At 46.2% G+C, this 16,926-nt stretch overlaps 1 protein-coding gene and 1 pseudogene across 3 annotated transcripts in view; both read right to left on the bottom strand.

Annotated features, from left to right (window-relative positions):
• The window catches only part of TGFBR3 (transforming growth factor beta receptor 3), a 199,080-nt gene extending 182,542 nt beyond the window's left edge, over positions 1-16,538 (bottom strand). For all 3 annotated transcript variants that reach the window (XM_045584353.1, XM_045584354.1, XM_036443900.2), the window contains exon 1: positions 16,412-16,538. The gene's annotated coding sequence lies outside the window, so the exon portion shown is untranslated. The remainder of the gene's footprint in view (positions 1-16,411) is intronic.
• On the bottom strand, positions 10,175-10,267 carry LOC118725006 (annotated as a pseudogene).
• Positions 16,539-16,926: the final 388 nt, after the last annotated feature.

Below are 16,926 nucleotides of genomic sequence, written 5' to 3'. Positions count from 1 at the left end.
GAATTGCCAGTGAATGGGCTATCAACTAATTCTGAGTCCCTCCTATAAAATGAGATTTCAATCTCACTCGTGGAAATCTGAAATGCATAACCATGTAATGACTGGCAGGAACTGGAAAGAATCATTTAAGAAAAACATTCAATTTGAGGACACAACTGTGCATAAAATGCAGGCATCCTTGTTTCATCCAGTTCTGCTTTCTCGTGCTTTGCAGGTACTGAGTTTTTCGCAAATTGGACGTTTATGGTAACCCTGAGTCAAGCAAGCCTATCATTTCTCCCATAGGCTCAGATGGTTAGCATTTTTTAGCAATCAAGTATCTTTAAATTAAGGTATGTACCTTGTGGTTTTGAACATAATGCTATTCCACACAAAATAGACCATAGTATAGTGTTAACTTTTATATATGCATTGGGAAACAAAAAAAGTGTGACTCATTATTGCAATAGTCTCTTTACTCTGGTGGTCTGGAACCAAACCCATAGTATGCCAAGGTATGAATACATTAGCTATTTTTAACACATATTTTATGCCAAGAACCAATCCAGCATGTAATATAATAATTACAAGAGTTTCACCAAAAGGTTGGTGAAGCTTGAGGAGCTCAAATGTAGTTTACCTGTTGGAAATGGCTAAATGGCACTTCCCCCAAACTTGAATAGGATTATTAACTACCAGACAGCTCAGGGAATTTTATTGCCTCCTGTTGGCCAAACACCTGAACAGCTGGAGACTATTCCCCAAACTGATAATGCTTGTGTATAATACCCTTTAATACTTTACCCTTTGAAGTGTGTATTTCCACCTTGCCTTGGGACAAATTGTGTTTAATAAAAGCACGGGTCCGGTTTGAGACAAGGAGAGTCTTCAGTTCCCGTTAGCTGAAGCTCCTCTGACCCCCAATGCCTTTCAAAAATATCTTTTATCTTTGGACTTCTTTTTAATCATCTACACACAGTCCCTTTCTCCAGAATGCTGAACCCTTTGTAAGGCCGGGAAAAGAACCCCGGCATTATGGTGCCCTAAGGAGAGACACCAACAATTTTATATAAACAAAAATATTTAAGTGAATTATCTTGTGAGTGGTGTAAGCACGCACAAAACCTGAATCATGTCAGATCTACCCATTTTATAAAAATTGCCATAATTATTCTATTCCTCAAACTCCATGAGTTCTACTTGTTCCACTCATCTCATTCCAAAAGCCAGTTCTGATTTTCCCCATCCCACTGTGAACGCTAAATCTTTGCCATTCAATGTACAATTTGTTCCATGTTAAATTCTACTCCGCGCCAACTCAGAATGTTAGAATAGATAACATCTACTCCAACCCTTTAATTTTACAGATCAGCAAAAACCAAGAATTAGGCTCAACCAGGGGCCCACGTTCCCCAGCTAGTCAGTAGCCCAGCCAAGGCCTGTCCACGTGCTGCTTTGTAATTATTCGGTGGCTGTTCACGTATTTACACCACATTCATCTTCCTATTAGAGACGAACCCCTGCTTTCCTCTTCTCACCTTACGCAACACCTAGCTACCATCTACTGAGCCCCTACTGTGTTTTTCATAATCTCTCATTTCATCCTCTCAACCACCCAAGGAGAGAGATGTCCTGTACTACCCTTAGCAGTGAGAAAAGTGAGGCCTGACGGTGCCAAACAACCCCAAGGTCACCAGCTAACCCGTCCTGGCTCCAGGAGAGGAGCCCAGGCCTGACTCCACCGCCCATGCTCTGCACCGCGAACAGGAACTCCGCCCGCTCTCCTCCCAGGCCCTGCACAGACCCTCTGGGGCTGCAGTGTGATCAGATCTAACAGGAGGGATGTCATTTCATTCTGAAACCGGGGAGGCAAGGCTCAATCAGCAGTTTTAGTTTCCCTTATTCATTCACGCAACCAACATCTACTAGCACCTACCTTGTTTCTGACACTGTTCCGGGAGCTGGGACATGGGGAACTAAACATGACACTGTTGTCATGGAGTTTACCTTCTGGAGGGGGAGACAGACCACAAATATATAATGTGTCAAGTGGTTATAAGTCCTATGAAGACAAGTAAAGCAGGTTCAGGAGAAAGAGTGATGAGAGGAAGGATGTTGTTTTAGATAGAGTGGTCAGGGAAGGGGCGGTAGTGTAATTTACAATAAGAAATACATTATTTGGTATCCTCCCTATTTCTGGCACAGAACTGATAAAACCTTTGGAATTTCCTACGTGATGAGAGGAATAAAGGTGTCTTATTTTACTGAGGTGGCTTCTGAACCCCCACATAAAGAGGGGGCCAGTTGCCAGGAGAACTAACCACATATTTGGAGGAGAAGAGAGGGGCTGGAGGATAAATCAATGGCCAATGGGCAGTGATTTTATCAATCATTCTTACATGATGAAGCTCCTATAAAAACCTAAAATGGTGAGATTTGGAGAGCTTCTGGGTTGGTGAACACCTGGAGATGCAGGAAGAGTGGTGCTTAGCGAGAGCAGGGAAGCTCTGTGACCTTGCCCTACGTAACTCTTCCATCTGGCTGTTCCTGAGTTCCATCCTTTTATAATAAACCAGTGACCTGGCAGGTAAAATGCTTCTCTGAGTTCTGTGAGCCACTCTAGCAAATGCATCGCACCTAAGACGAATATAGCTGACCACCCCAGAGCCCTCAGGTCAGGAGCACAGGCTTGAACCTGTGTCTGGAGAGGACTGGGCCCTTAAACCGTGGAATGGGAGGCTATCTCCGGGCAGACAGTGATAGTGTCAGGATTGATTTGCGTTCCTGGACGCCCTGCTGGTGTCTGAGAATCGCTTGATGGTGTGGCGAGAACACCCCTCCCACACAGTGGAACTGGTGACCAGAAACCTTTATAGAAGGCCTCTCAGAGGAGGTGACATTTGAGCAGAGAGGTGAGAGACAGAGCTATGACAGTATCTGATGGGAAAACATCCCAGGCAGTGGGTGGCAAGCACAAAGGCCCCGCAGGGAGAGTACACGTGGTGTGTTCTAGGAGCAGGAAGTGTGGGATGCCACCCCCGGGTGTGAGGGGTTCAAATCCCTGCCTTGCTTCTTCCTAGTGGTGTCACTGTGGGCAACTTCCTAAACACCTCCATGCCTCCTCGGTGAAGTAGAGGTAAGGATTCTATTTCCCTAATGGGGTTGTTTGGAGGTTTGAGTTAGTTAATAACATATGAAAGCACTTACTACCTGCTATGGCCTTAGGGTCCAGGAAATAGTAGCTGTGATTTTTGACTAGGTCATTGATAACTTAGCTCCAATCAAGACCATTTATTTTCAATTTGATAGTTTTGAGCCTCAGGATTCAATTATGCTGCTGGCTTTGTACATGGCCAATCGCTTCCTCCTAAGCCAGTGGTCGGCAAACTCACTTGTCAACAGAGCCAAATATGAGCAGTACAATGATTGAAATTTCTTTTGAGAGCCAAATGTTTTAAATTTAAACTTCTTCTAACGCCACTTCTTCAAAATAGACTCGCCCAGGCCGTGGTATTTTGTGGAAGAGCCACACTCAAGGGGCCAAAGAGCCGCATGTGGCTCTCGAGCTGCAGTTTGCTGACGATGGTCCTAAGCCTTTGGCTTCCTTGGCTGGGCCTCCTGTCCTGATGAGGTGGGCTCTCTGGGAACCACATCGATGTTATCATGGAGAGCAGAAGCGCAGGAAGCAGCCCACTCCGTCATCACTGTTACCCTATATATGTTAGCTCTTCCTCCACATCAGACGCTGTTTCAAAAGTCTCCCTGGGCCGAAACCAGTTTGGCTCAGTGGATAGAGCGTTGGTCTGTGGACTGAAAGGTCCCAGGTTCGATTCCGGTCAGGGGCATGTACCTTGGTTGCGGGCACATCTCCAGTGGGAGGTGTGCAGGAGACAGCTGGTCCATGTTTCTCTCTCATCAATGTTTCTAGCTCTCTATCATTCTCCCTTCCTCTCTGTAAAAAATCGATTTTATATATATATATATAATTTTTTTTTTTAAGTCTCCCTAACTGGGCCTCGGATGGAACACTGGCTGCACAGCTCTGCATCCCAGCAGCGCCTCCTCACTGCAGCTCTCACAGAAGGAAGCAGTCGTTTCCTCTGCAATCCTCTGTCTTCAGAAGGGTTAAAACCTCTCTTCAAAATTAAGATGATAATTTAATTTTTTTTAAAAAAATTCCTTTCTCCAGTGTCCTTTCTGTCTAAACTTCCCGTTTCTTTTCAAAGAAACTAGAACATCAAAGTAAAAGTCGAAAGTCATCTGGCCTGGTGGTGTGCAGACCACTCCTCAGAGCACAGCCCCGCGGCCCGCAGATGGGCCCCGCGCCCGGGGAGATGTCAGGGCCGCAAGGGAAGTCTGCGCCTCTCCCTCCGTTCTTCCCTTTAATGCTGTGTTTACTTTTCATCTTCGCAGCCCCGTGGGTTAAAGGGCAAACCACAGGCAGAGAGAAACCACAGCAAGCCCGAGCCTGCTGGAGGTAAAATGGGAGCCTTCCCAAGCCACTTGGAAGGCCGGGGAGATGGGGGGAGCCCACGGCTGCTGCTTCAAGTCAGATGACTGAAAAGAGGTCAGTGTTCTAGTCTGACAGGCCTCGAGAATGTGGCTTTTCAAACATCAGACTCTCCTTCTTCCAGACAGACCTGATGGTTTTCCCTTTTTAATATCGTAAGCGTACATTGAACAGTAAGAAATCCGCGAAATCTTGCTTCTTCTTACTCATGTAGTCATCCAACAGATGTTCAATGCAAAGACTGTTCCAGGAGTGGGGGTTCAACAAGGAATAAAATCTATAAAAATCCATGCCCTCCGGGGAGATTAAAAACAAGATATATAATTGTATATGAGACTGAAATAAATGCTAAGAAGACAAGTAAAGCAGAAAGACAAGGAAAGGACATATTTGAGGATCTCTGGTTTGGTGTGTTTCTTTGTTCTGAGTAAGGACCTATTGGAAGTGAACTTGGTAGCTATTTAGGAGAAAAACATTTCAAGCAAAGAAAGCAGCACATGCGTAGGCCCTGAGACAGACAGAATGTGTCTGGCGGGCCAGGAAAACGGCAAGCAGGCCATGGAGCAAGGTGAGCGAGCCTGGGGACTGAGGCTGAAGGAGTAGCAGGCGAAGGAGTCAGGGGCTGGTTATGTATGACTTTACAGATCACCACATGGATTTTGATTTTTATTCTGAGTAAGACAGGAACAGTAGAGTGTTTTAAGCAGAATGATAGGATCTGAGTTAGGTTTTATCAGAGCCATTCTGGCTAATGGGTGGAGAATATTGCAGAAGAGCAGAGGGAAGCAATATTTCCCAGCCATATGACCTTGGGCAGACCACCTAACCTATCTGTACCTGGTTCTTCTCATCTTTTGAGGGACTTAAAGAAGATATTTCTTTTCTTATTATATTTTATTGACCTTTTCACAGAGAGGAAGAGGGATAGAGAGTTAGAAATATCGATGAGAGAGAATCATCAACAGCTGCCTCTTGCACACCCCCTACCAGGGATGTGCCCACAACCAAGGTACATGCCCTTGACCGGAATTGAACCTGGGACCTTTCAGTCCACAGGCCGACGCTCTATCCACTGAGCCAAACCAGTTTTAGCTTAAAGAGGATATTTCTGATCCCCACTCTACCCCTAAACATTATGAGTGTGTGTTGATTTCCTTTGTCTTTCCTATGGTTATGACATATATATATATATATATATATATATATATATATATATATATATATATATAAAGCCAGTGACTGGAAAACCATAATGACCAGAACAACACGTTGCAATGATGCAGCCAGTGAACCGGACCGATACAGGGTGAGACCAGCCGGCCAACCTCCCACAGCCCCTCGCCCCAGCCACCCCGCCCACCAATCCTCATGCCCCAACCCCACTGACTTACAGCCCCTCCCCCAGGCCAGCTCCACCCCTGATCAACTACCCAAACCCCCAGCTGGCCCCACCCCCAATAGGCCTCCACCTCATCATCCCATGGCCCCTCCCTCCAGCCAGCTCCACCCCACGGGCCAATCACCAACAGCCCCTCCCCCCAGCCAGTCCGGTCCTGACTGGGCCCCAATTGGGGCGGACCAGCTGGCCAACCTCCCACCATCTCCTCCTCCCAACAGGCCCAGCCCCAATCCACCCTAAGGGAGACCGGGCCGTCCAGACCCCACCAGTGCACGAATTTGTGCACTAGGCCTCTCGTTAATGACTATACGCTTGCTCTTTCCCCAATGCTTTAACTGACTTGGAAGAGAGTTGAAGAATTCAATTTGACAACAAATATGCCAAGCCCATTCCACACTCCCAGGATACAAAGATGGTAAGAATCTTGCTCTAGAGAAGTTCGCAGTCTGGCAAAGGAGGAAAAATAGTTCTCATGAGGCTACAGATGTGCTATAAGAGAAATTAAGGGGGAAAAGCAACCAACTGCCTGCCAGGAGGAACCATGTAGAGTGTCCAAGATGAGCAAACTGGGGGCCCCCAGAGGGAAGGGAAAGAAGACAATGCTAGAGGGGGGGGGGGGGGCAAGTATGAAAGAAGCAGGGTGTGAGAGCACAGGGCATGCTTTGGAAACCATAAGGAGTCTGGGGTGAGCACAGAGAAGTCCATGGAGGACGTAAAGGAAAACTGGCTTAAAAAGTAGGCTAGTGCTGTGTGTTAGCGACTGGACATCCCATGCCAAAGATAATGGAACAGCAGAGCCTTTTAAAATGTACGAGACAAAAACAGACCTGTGTTCGCCAACTATAATGCGTTTGTCAACCACAGTAAATGCATACTCTGAGACAGAGATGCTCCAGCCAAGACAACCAACTGGAAGGCACCTGTGCAGGTGAGATGATGGTTTGCAAATGGAGAAGAAAATGCCAACGGAGAGCTGCTCAAGGTAAGACACCGTGGGGTTAGTGTGACCGGCCGGGGGAAGCCAGGAGGCAGAAAGGAGTTCCTAGCATAGATGTGGCCACTGGGGCATGGAAATATAGGAAGTAACGGAGAAGGAGAAGGGAAGGGAAAAACTGAACCTTGGAGAATGCCAACACCTGAGGATCAGGCACTGAAAAGGACACCTGAGCAGAGATCAGGAAGGTGAGGGGGAACCAGGAGAGGCAGTGTCAGGGAAGCCAAGATGATAAAACCTGGGGCAGGCAGGAGGATAGAGCAGCGAACGCAGCAGAGAGGGGGCAGGAAAGATGCTGACTGAAACAAGCACAGAAGTTTGCACCTGGCACCTTTTCTAGCACCCAGTCAGGGTGTGGCTGGCGCTAAGCACCAGCAGCCCTGACAGATTAGTTGTTATCAAAGGTTCTGCACCACCAGGAAAGTTTTATTCAACACTCTGAGGAGGTGTAAGGTGTGAGAAACAGAACTTAAGATCTTCCGGGGGTGATGTCTCCTAGTTAACACCTGGGTCTCACGGGGCCACTAATCCTGAAACTAGCAGCAGGCTTCCGGAAAGGCCATTTGCTTCTGACAAATGCTGAGGACAATACATTCACCCACACACACCATCCACCTTGCAATCGGGCTTCTCACCCCTGTAGTCCTCTCACTCTAGCATCCCTAGGCTTTCTCCCCCAGCAGAATGGTGCTAACCAGCGGGACTATATTTCTGTTCAATGCAGTGCAAACTGTGTAACAACAAACACCACAGCACCACCTCCCTGGGGTGATACTGGGAGCCCAAAACCTAGTAGCATTCACTCAGGAAACAGCTTTACCAAAAATACCCGTCAGTCCCAGAACTCTGCGACCAAACCCCTAAGTGTCAGCAGAAACTGCCTAACTGTTCTTCTATTTGCGCTCGGAGAAACAAAAAGGAGACGAAGGAGGTGAGAGTGGTTAATTCCAAAATTACTCTTAATTTCCAGTATAGAATGCTTGAGAAAATTTGAAAGCCAACATAAAAACGAACAGATTTTTTTTTTAAAGTGCATCAACAATCCTTTCTCCTATACCCTCTAGAAGAAGAAAGCAACCCAACCACCAAATGATCATTTTTCTTGGCCTAATTTTCCTACTTTTGTGATATATAATTGGAAACAGACTGCTTTTTCCTGGCTTCGGAGAACAGGATCTTTGGGGTTATAGGAGTTGCCAACTGCAGAACCTCAACCTTAACAAAATTTCTTTTGCAAACTTCTTCCCTATGTACATAACACATTTAAATCCCTTAGGTTTTCTTTTAAAATATATACTTTTTTAAAATTGACTTCAGAGAGGAAGGGAGAGGGAGAGAGGTAGAAACATCAATGATGCGAGAGAATCATGGATGGGCTGCCTCCTGCACAGCCCCTACTGGAGATCAAGCCTGCAACCCGGGCATGTACCCTGACTGGCATGGAACTGTGACCTCTGGGCTCATAGGTCAACCCTCAACCCCTGAGCAACAAGGGTGAGGTAAATACCTTGGGTTTTCAACAGAATACGTTTAAGTCCCTTATTATTATGCAAAAGTGGGATTTGTTTCCTAACAAATCAGACACTGCCCTCCCTTTATTAACCTCCCTACCTAAGTAGACTCCTGCTTTGTGTTCAGTATCTTCCGTTTAAACATCACCAAAAGCCCTACTCAGCATGGTATATAGTATTTGGGATACTTTCTGGAAGCGTTTTTTAAGAATTTAGCAGAACTGGTTCTACGGGAAACCTCCTTATTAGCCCACACACTGAATGAAAGGAAAACCTTGAATATCTTAAAGAGCAACCACCACTCTAATAATGAAATAACAATGTAAGTGCAGAAAACTGTGATTGCATCAAGCCATCCTTCCCCTGGCTTCTGTGTCAAAAGCATGATGCATGGAGTGGCTGCACAGCAACTGTAACCATGAGTATTGATGAACTCAAAACAGAGAGGCAGGTGTGCCTGCACAAAGTGGGTTGTTAGCCAAAGTAATTTTTCACGATTCAGAGGGTATACTGTGAACACTCGACAAATAACAATCGCTGCAAAGACACAAAAATAAGAAAAGTAAGAGGAATGCCTGCTCAGAAACACTGGCGAAAAGAGACCGACAATAGTAAACATGCCCACTTAGAAGATCAGAAACTTCTCCCACACACATAGGGGAGACCTTCCACGACACTGATGCAAAATGTTTGCAATGAGTCAATGGGGCTTTCCCTCAACGTTGAATTCCATTTGCACAAAGTCTATTGTAACAAATTGAAACATTGATTCTTTATGGATTCTCAAGAGTTTTGCGCTTGATTATGTTCTGTCTTAAAGAAAAAAAAAGACAGAAAAGAGATAACTCATAACAACATGGGGAATATTGTACAAAAGTACTTAGTACTTAGGACTTTGAGACTTGCATCTACGTATTTTACCTCAAATAATCTTCCAAGTATGAAAAAAGGCCACATTTTGCTCCTGCAGTCGCCATACAGTTAGTTAATTATGAAATGAAATTGCAAATAGCCAGCAGTGTATTTTTGCATCCAATGACCAAATTCATACTTTCAAAGCACTTAAGTCTTTGCTAACCAAATTATACTCCCAAAAGGGAATCTCCCACAGCAAGTGGAATTAAGTAGTCATCAAATTTCCATTAATAAAATGGTATCATAAGAATTAAAAAAAAAGAAAAAAAAAGAAATCCAGCTTCTGCTACGCCCTCCACCAGGTGTTCTCACTATCAATGGTAGGTTGAGTCATCAAGCCTATAAAGCTACAGGCTGTCTCCCGGGGCAATCTGACCAACAACAAAGCTCAAGGACTAGTATTTGTAAACACTGTTTTCTAAAGGTCATTTTTTCAAGGACTAATCCACTTCAATGTGTTTTTACAAATGGTCCATCTGCAATTTCACACCCAAACCTGACCTCCAGTGTGAAGCAGGGAAATGAAGAATGCACCTGGAAGGACAGGCAAGCAGGCACATCTTCCTTCCTCACACAGCTCCCCACTCTGCCGCCCACCTTTCCCCAGCATCCAGCGTCCAAGAGGTAGGGAGAGTATATGCTTCTGCCTTACTATCCTTTTCCTTAAAGTCAACACAGAGCTATCAATACCATTTTAGACTTGACTCTAAATGATTATTGTGGCAGCCCTGGTCAGGTAGCTCAGTTCCCAATAGGACAAGGTTACAGGTTCAATCTCCGGTCAGGGCACATACAAGAAGCAACCAATGAATGCATCAATAAGTGAAACAACAAACAGACCTCTCTTTCTCTCTCTCTCTCCAGCAATAAATAAAAAAAAATTTTTTTCATCCTTGCGCAGGGGCCATGCTAATCTTCTCTGTATCGTTCCAATTTTAGTATATGTGCTGCCGAAGCAATAAATAAAATTTAAATTAAAAAATAAATTATTGCCGAAACCGGTTTGGCTCAGTGGATAGAGCGTCGGCCTGCGGACTGAAAGGTCTCAGGTTCGATTCCGGTCAAGGGCATGTACCTTGGTTGCAGGCACGTCCCCAGTAAGGGTGTACAAGAGGCAGCTGATTCTCTCTCATCGATGTTTCTAATTCTCTATCCCTCTCTCTTCCTCTCTGTAAAAAAATCAATAAAAATATATTAAAAAATAATAAAATAAATTATTATTTTGCAACAATTTAACATTAAATACTAAAATTGAATGTTGCCAGGCTCTACTCTCTCTCAGTCTTCTCAGACTTGAGGAAGCTTTCAGCACAAACACCAGACGGTAATCTCCCTTACGCAGGACGTATCAGGATGGCCTGCCTGGGCATGCTTCTGGGGCCCGCGTTTCAGATCTTCAGGAACAATCTCAATTTGAAATATGGCCTCCATCCCTTGTAGGTATACCTATAGCTGTCAGCCTAGTAAGTCTTGATGATTGGCCTGGAAAACTGGCGAATTAAAAAATAATAATAATAAAATAAAAAAAATGAGTAAAGTCGAAATGAGATCGGCCACACACAAAATTTTTAGGACTATTGCATCAAACACTAACTGTTGCACACATGTTGGATAAGAGTGAGAATCGTTACTCTTTCCTAAGAGGAGAATGCTTGCAACCTGTGCTAAATCTGTGCAAGGGCTTTGCAAACAGAGAAAACAAAGCTCAATGTCAGTTAGCAACCACGTGTGCTATTTCAAACAATTTAAAACCAAAAGCCTAGAAATGGGCAGAGCCCAAGAAATGGACCCAAATCCTTCCCTGAAGGCCCTTCCAAGCTGTGTTGATTTCAGCTTGACTAGAATCCTAACAAATTGGCTTTAGCTTGTGTTTCATGAAATGCCACAGAGACAACGGTATCATTCCGAGCGTTACCCTGAAGATGTGGCGCCAGAGGAATCGCTGCTGTGGACCTTGCAGCAGTAATATTCTTCCGAAGCCGCAAATGCCCTCACTGAAATTATTGGAGGCTGGCTGTTATTTGCGCAAGGCTAGCTTTTCATATAACCTAGATTCACGCTTTCACTCCTAACTGTCCATGTCCCTAGAGGCAATACAAGATTACGTTTACATTAAAGATCCCTAAAAACACTTACCTAACTGGAGTCATGCAAATTTCAGAAAGTAGTTAACGTTGTTTAAGTTTTAAAATTTCCAAAGAAGTTTAAAATATAAGGAAAATGCTCCAGCAGACAGACTGAAACAGCAATAATAACCTTTTTTAAAATAACATTAGAGAGCCGGGACCGGTTTGGCTCAATGGATAGAGCATCGGCTTGGGGACTAAAGGGTCCCGGGTTCAATTCCGGTCAAGGGCATGTACCTTGGTTGCGGCATATCCCCAGTAGGGGGTGTGCAGGAGGCAGCTGATCGATGACTCTCTCTTCGATGTTTCTAACTCTCTATCTCTCTCTCTTCCTCTCTGTATAAAATCAATAAAAAAATATATTTAAAAAAAAGAAATACAACACAAATCACAATTTAAAAAAACAAAAAAATTAAAATAAAATAAAATAAAATAAAATAAAATAAAATAACATTAGAGAGCCCTGGCCAGGTAGAGCATTGTCCCACTACCCCAAGACTGTAGGTTCGATCCCCGACCAGAACACATACAAGAAACAATTAATGACTGCACACATAAGTGGAACAACAAATTGATGTAAAAAAAAAAATAGCTTAAGAGAAAAAAATGTTATCATTAATGAACCTGATAATTACAATTCGTTTTTGCCCAAGAGCAATGAAAGAAGGCAAAAAACAAAAACAAAAAAAGTGTGATTCAAAATTACCACAAAGCAAATTCATCCAGGAGAAATGTTACAGCGATGTTAATACTTATCAGCCATCCTCTAAATTCTAACTGTTCAGTCTGTTAAAGTGAAATGTAAAGTCAGGCCCTAGCCAGTTTGGCTCAGTGGACAGAGCATCAGCCTGTGGACTGAAGAGTCCCGGGTTCGGGTTTAATTTCAGCCAAGGACACGTACTTTGGTTGCAGGCTCCTCCCTGGCCTGAGCCCTGGTCGGGCTCCTGCAAGAGGCAACCAAGTGATGCGTTTCTCTCACATCGATATCTCCCCCTGTCTTTCCCTCTCCTCTCTCTTCCTCTCTTTTTAAAAACCAATGGAAAAAATACCATCAGGTGAGGATTTAAAAAGAGAAGAAGAAATGTAAAATCAGAACTTATTACAGATTTCAGCCCAGGAAATCGGTCAGCACTTAGTACTGAAGAAGTCGGAGTGCTCACCTTCTTAGTACTCAGAGGACATCAGGAGACCTTTGGGCTGGTGTGGCTGGGCCACCCAGGCAGGGGCTTCGGGCTCAATCCCCAGCAGTGAGTGTGCAGGAGGCAGCGGATCTATCACATCTATGTTTCTGTCTCTCCCTTCCCCTCTCTGAAATCAATAAAAACTTTATTTATTTATTTTTTTTAAAGAGTCCTTCAGCTCTAGGCGCTTAGATTCTGTCCTTAAAAAAGCCGGCAGTCACCTGATTTTTACAAGATACAACCAAGGTTGCATGCAAAGGGGGAAGATTAATTCCTTTGACCTTAAAAAAGAATGGGACAATACTTCCCTTTAAACGAATCAGTTTCGTCATCTCTAAAGGCTTTTCACTACAATGGCACCCAGAAGCCTGGGCCCCCTGCTATCAGAGGATTGAAAGAGGGCAACTAATTTGCCAAACTCTAAGACCAGGAGCTATAAGCCTATTAGGGAGCTGGGGTTTGATAAATGTTTGCTGAATCAGAGTAAACTGGATAAGAGCATGGAAGATTAAACTAAATCCTAAATAAAATGCTACTCCAAAGAGTAAGTGCAATGCTGAGATTTAAAAATAAGAAACTAAATCTGAAAGTTATTTTAAAATAAAAATCCCCTTGATCCTAATTTGGTAAATGAAATAAAGTTAAGTCAATGGTACCTGATGCATAAAGAAACTGGCCTACAAAACTGTAAAGATCAGAAACCTTTTTTGGCCGAAACTGTTTTGGCTCAGTGGTAGAGCGTCAGTCCCAGGTTCGATTCTGGTCAAGGGCATGTATGTTGGCTGCGGGCACATCCCCCGTAGGGGATGTGCAGGAGGCAGCTGGTCGATGTTTCTCTCTCATCGATGTTTCTGGCTCTCTGTCTCTCTCCCTTCCTCTCTGTAAAAAATCAATAAAATATATTTTTAAAAAATTAAAAAAAAAAAACACAACCTTTTTTGGACTTGTATGCATGCATATAAGCCTAACCAATGGACACAGACAACAGGGGGGTGAGGGCATGAGTGGGGGGGGGGGGGGAATGGAGGGATAATGGGGGAATAAGGACACATATGTAACACCTTAATCAATAAAGAAATTTAAAAAAGAAAACTTTTTTTCAAGTCAGGTTGACTGTTTTTCCAAACATGTTACTTCTTTAATATGGTTTATATTATACTTACAGGTACGAATGTCTTTAGACACATCACACCTATATTAGACAAACATGACACTTCTGAACATACTACACTAAAACATAAGCTTCTGAGGAATGCATAGTAATAGAAATGCTGGTACTCAAGATTATAATCCTTTACTGTCTTGCACTTGGAAAATGTTAATGAAAAATTATAATGATAGGATTTGGGGCGTACCAACCTCACTGAGAACAAATTCATTACATGCAGCTTTCTACAAAAGACCAGTGAAGATCATTACAAAAAGATTCACAATGGGTCTCTCCGGACTCCCAGTTCTCCTCAATAACTTCAAAATTATTCAAAATACACAAAGCTACTTTACAATCACCTCTTAGGAAAACAAATGGGGGGGGGGGGGGAAATTACATATGTATTTAATATCTGTCCAGCCACCACAGAGTTGACACATATCCAATATATACATGCAGGCCTTGTCCTCAAGGTCATTCTCATTGTCATCAGTTGAAATTAAACCCAGTTCTCCATTGTAAACTCAGAAAGCAACTTGGTTATTTCACTAGATAAATCCAAAACATTTTACACTTCTAACATGCATGCTTATTACCGTAAAAACTGGTTTACAGGCCTAACAGGCATCAATAGTGTGTTATGCTCCCCCTGTTGGCTAATACTCAAAACAACAATGAATTCCCCAGGGATTGCCTTTTGAAGTGCTGACGTTCAAAAGTTAAGTTGGTGACTTTTATATTTAAAAACATGAGCTGGATCAACAGTTGTTAAGCAGAGCTGCCATGTAACGGTCAGATTCCATCAAAACAGGAAAAATTAAAGCTGACAAATGAGAAAGACAAACTGAAGGGAAAAAAAAATATGCTGAAGCCTTGAAACACTAAACAATGCAGAATTAAAGCCAACAGCAGAGAACATCAAGAACAGAGCAACATCCTTTAACTGACACAATGGCATGAAATCAATTTCATTTTAATAGCCCTTGAGGGGATAAGAATTATTTCCCTGCCTCTTGTGCCAGCCCCAAGCTGTTTCCTGGGGAAGACCAGTAACACTGACCAACAATGTCTGGAGAATTAGTAAAAGAAATTAAGAATAAAGACCCGTGTTCATTAACACAAATCAGGGTTCTATATATAATTACTTGGAACCGGTTTCAAAGGAGCTGTGACTTGGCACCCCCAGAAGTGTATCGCCTAAAGCCCTAAATTAACCACAGACACCCTATTTGTGTTTGGAGGGGTATGTGTTCCACTCAAATGGGAAGCCGAACAATGGGAGAGGAGCTGGGCTCACCGCACACAAATCCGACTGCACTTGCTGCTCTCTGCTGACTGAGAGCCAGCAGAAAGTTGTGTAGGAGCTTGGGCAAGTCACTGACCTCTAGTGTCCTCATCTGCAAAGGGGAACTATTCATGTTTCTACCAAAGCCTTGGTGTGACGATGAAGTGCAGCGGTGTCGGAAAGGCATCTAAGAGTGTCTGGCAACAGAGTTTTGGGTTCAATAAACGGCAACTATGGTTATTGCTCAAAAGAAATTGCTTGTTTCACACCTTAGTAACTGCTTGCAGGCTCAAGTGCCATTTCAGGAAAATGAAAAGGTCTTGACATGTGCTTTGCTACTTGTAGAGACTTCCATCTTCCCTAACCGCTCGCTTACTTCTCTTGGCCACGACGACAAGGGAGTTCAGAAGATACCTGGCTCCCCTTCTCAGTCTGTCTGTCTGTCTGTCTGTCTGTCAGTCCTACCGTCCCCTCCCCGCCTCCATCTCCTCTGCCACCTCTGGGCTCAGGACAGGCAGCACTAACACAGCAACTCCATGAGGCCAGGACTCATGATTCCCATTTCACAGCTAAGGAAATGGAGCTTGCTCTGTACACCCCACGCCCACGAAGCTTACTCCGCTTCGGCAATGCACTACGCGGTCCTGGAAAGTGGGCGAATGCCCTAATAAGAACAAGACTGCAGGCAGATTCTCCCAGCAACAGCCCCAGATTTCCAAGCCTGTTCTAACCCAAGACGCAAGAAACGCCTTCGCCACTCACCGGGGAGGACAGCTAATGAGTTCCAGGGGGGAAGGGCGAGGGGACGGTCCCCGCCAGGGCTCCCGGCTGCAGGGCTCCGCGCCGCCCACAGCGCGCGCCCCAGGGTGCGGCCGGCGGGGAGCGCGGCGAGGTGCCCCCGGAGCCCGCGTCCCGCGGCTGCAGCCTCCGCGGCGGCAACTGCGTGCAGCCCCACAGCCAGCCTCCCCAGCGGCGCTGTCACGCGCTCCAGGGAGCGGCCAGCGCGCCCCGCGGGAGCCCCGGGAAGCCGCGGGGCAGGGGGATGACGCGGGCGTGGAGGAGAGCAGAGTCTGCCCCTCACCGCGCAGCGCCCGAGCTCTGCCCACCGGGGCGTCCGCTCCCCACGCACCGCCGGCCTCGGGTCCTGGCTCCTCGTCGCGCCCCCCCCCCCGCCCCCGGGCCACCCTGCCAAGCCCGGGGTCCGGGCGGCCGGAGCGCCGCCGGCCGCGGAGCAGGCACGGAGCCCGGAGCAGCGCGCAGCCTGCAGAGCCCGCGGCCGGGCGGTGCTGCCGGGCTAGCGGCGAGCCCGGGGGGTCCCGGCGTGGGCTGCCTGCGGAGCCGCGGGCCGGGCCGGCACGTACCTCGGAGGCGGCGGTGTGTCAAGCGGAGATCCACCCGCTGCAAAGTCGGAGGAAAGCTCCCCCGCCCAGCACAGCGCTCGGCGGCGGCGAGCTCCTGCAGCTGCTGCTGCCGCGGCCAAACTACGCCATCCGGACCCGCCGGGACTCCCAGCGCCGGCACGGAGCTCCGGGGACCGCGCAGGGAAAGCAGCCGCGCGCGACAGCCACCGGCCTCCCTCCCTCACTCCCTGGGAAGAGGAAAGCGCCGCTCGGCGTCCCCGAAACCCTCGATTACCCCCATCGGGCCGCCGGGCGCGCTCCCCGGCCGCACACACGCGGGCGGGGACGGGCAGGGCGCCGCTGCAATCAGCGCGCGGGGGGAAGGGCGCTCCTCCCCCGGCCCCGCCGCGGCTCCGGCCGCCGGGAAACTCCTCCTCCCTCCGCCGCCTCCTCCCTCCTCCCCCTTTTCCTCCCGGACTGATGGATGAGCACGGGGCGCCGCTCCAGCCTGCGTTTCCCTTCGGACCGAGGAGGGA

Source organism: Pipistrellus kuhlii, unplaced genomic scaffold (genome assembly GCF_014108245.1).
Source record: "Pipistrellus kuhlii isolate mPipKuh1 unplaced genomic scaffold, mPipKuh1.p scaffold_m20_p_2, whole genome shotgun sequence".
NCBI classification, from domain to species: Eukaryota; Metazoa; Chordata; class Mammalia; order Chiroptera; family Vespertilionidae; genus Pipistrellus; species Pipistrellus kuhlii.
This window is presented reverse-complemented; position numbering and strand designations above follow the sequence as displayed.